Raw genomic sequence first — 2,741 nt, 5'->3', positions numbered from 1 at the left:
CGAACTTGTCTGATGAGTTAGCAAAGGATTATTAATTAATAACACTTACAGCTAATTTAGAATCAACAATTGCCTAGCATGAATGTTTTGGACTGTGTGAGGAAACAAGTGAAAACACTGGCAGGCACAGGGAGAGCATGCAAACTCCACACATAAGGGCTACAGAACGGTATGAGCTGTTAACTTTCTTATTCAGTGTGAGAGTGGTGGTGCACCAGCATGCCGCCACTTAATTCAGCCAGAGATATTGCACTTATTATAAGATGCCTTGACTGAGAATTCACTACAGCAATGCTAGCAGCTCTTTTAGACTTCAAGGTTTTCTTTAAGATGTCAACCCTGCAGAAATGGTGTCTTTATTTTAAGCACAAATAATGATCTTCTGTGCAGACATTCCATAAGTAGAATTTTTTTCTTTTTTGTTATTTGAAAGAAAAGAAAAGAAACATCTGAAGGCATATTTTTCCCACTGGCTGATGGAAACATTATATTCTTCAGGTCATGTGGTCTTTGAACAAATATTGTTCAGGGGTGAACTGATAAAAGAAAACTTCATGGACATACATCTAATAGTTGTTGAGGAATTCCTTTTGACCCACGCAGACAAAATGATGTAGTTTGTTACATTGCATGTAACGCTATTCTTGTGATAAAGGGCTATTCACTCGGTCAGTGCTTGGTCAGCCAGGGTTAAAGGTTACATTTTCTTTTCCCATCTAAACGCACTGACGGAAGAAGATAAATCCTGACATCAGTTTAATCGAAATGTGCTGGTGCTTTGCCATGATCTAATTTCCTTTCATCCAAGCCCTCTGGTTATCCACAGGCATCTCGCCGTGCTACAGCAGCCAGTGGAGATAATAGCCGGGGTTATGGATTGACCGGTGAATCATCTTGTACTGCTGCTGTGAGCGAGCCAGGTACGTGTTCGGGGCCAGGTTGCTGCGTTGCTTTTATGCGAGAGCCTGGGCTGAGAGCTCTCCTGTTTCTCGAGTGCAGACGAGGTCTCGCCAGGGCCACGGTGCAGTGAAATGGAAAGCATGCCATTCCCTGTTCCGCTTGATGCCGAGTGACTGTGAGAGGTTGTGTCATGTTCCTTGGCTATTGACTCAATGACTTGGGACTTCACGACAAAAGCCTGAACCCGTGCGGGCTCTCTGCGTGCTGACAGAGAAATGTGTCTTCCACTTGTCTTCACATTGACCCGCGGACTCTGCAAGACTGACGTGTCCACGTCCCCAAAGTCTCACCTCCTGAACCTAAAAAATAACCTTTCCACGACCTCGCCTGTCTCTCATGCTCTGTTAGCCTTGGGTCTGGCTGCCAGCGAAACAATTCAGTGAACTTGTGTTTTTTTCCCTGATACAGCTATGGATTACCTGTCTGCGGCAGCTTCCGCTACATGGATGACATGGTTGAGAATTCACCCTTATGTGAATCATATTATTCTCTGTCACAGTGGGTTGAAAAGTCAAAGCACAGAGTAAGCATAAGCCATTAGCTGGTACTCAAATGACAGCACACAGAGCCAGACCTTCAAGGCTGCCTCTGCCCTGGGGTTCATCCAAGAGACAAAAATCACCATATGTCCTTCGTTTGTTGGAAGAATTAGGAGATGTGGGCTTGCAACTGTGCTCGTAAATGATGATGAATTCTTTTTACATTGTATGCAAAGAGAACATTCTGCATATCTGACTAATGCCTTGTCCAGTGATGTGGCTCAGACAGCTGACCTGATTTATTGCAAGGTTTCCTGCATTGTTAAAAAACAATCTCTGACTCAATGACAGAGGCCCAATTAGGGCCATTCCTTTGATGCAGAAAAGGTCCATATACAAAAGAGACTCTGAATTGCAAATCCAGTTGTAGCCCGTCCTTGCTTTCCCCTAATCTAATAATGTGATCCATCATTTCTACGGCGACAGCTCTACAGCCCAGGCATAGGACAGAATCCCACAGAGGATTAGTAAGATGTTTGAATATCCATATATTTAGCCCTATTTAGAGAGTAAAAATGCATATTTATAATAATGCACTGGGCTATTCTTTTACATTTCACCCGATTATACCTCACGAGATACTTCAATTTCATTTTTCCAGATTTAACTGTTACTGGTTGTTGGTAACCTTCTAATAAGCACTTGACATCCATATGCCTTCAAGACTCAAGGTTTTTTTTTGTCGACTAAAAAAAGAGGCCCGTTTCCTGCTCAGTGGTGGCGCTGTTGTTTGAGGGATGGCTCTGTTGCAGAATCATCCATTACCCTGATGAGCTCGCAGCCCCAGAGCTATGACAGCACAGCCACACGATGAGCGAGACAGCCGACTGCCACTATTTGTTCCGCTAAAGCATTCATCACACTAATTACCCATGGTGCCAAACAGCTCCAGCAGCCCAGTGAAGCTTTGGCTGCTCGTTTGGAGATGAGGTGAGGTAGGGAAACCTCAGATGAGTCTAAACAGGAGGCTGTCCTCTTTTTTCTGGCTTTCCTGCACATAATTAACTTGGCACACCAGCAACTTGACAAATTGGAATGATGAATCTGGCCTCTATGAATAGATACAAATACATGATCAATCAAAATACCGGACAGTGTTCTCAGTCTGAGGAAATGTGGTGCTGTGAAGGACAAAAGAAATGTCTTTGCTGTGAATGACATTTGGTCTTCTAGTAGAAAAGTGAGAGGGAGGGTTTGTGTCTGGTGTGTTTGAGCTGCGAAAATGTAGAAGCAAGTCAGTGC

Source organism: Perissodus microlepis, chromosome 1 (genome assembly GCF_051167445.1).
Source record: "Perissodus microlepis isolate ML-2025 ecotype Zambia chromosome 1, ASM5116744v1, whole genome shotgun sequence".
In the NCBI taxonomy this organism is placed as follows: Eukaryota; Metazoa; Chordata; class Actinopteri; order Cichliformes; family Cichlidae; genus Perissodus; species Perissodus microlepis.
This window is presented reverse-complemented; position numbering follows the sequence as displayed.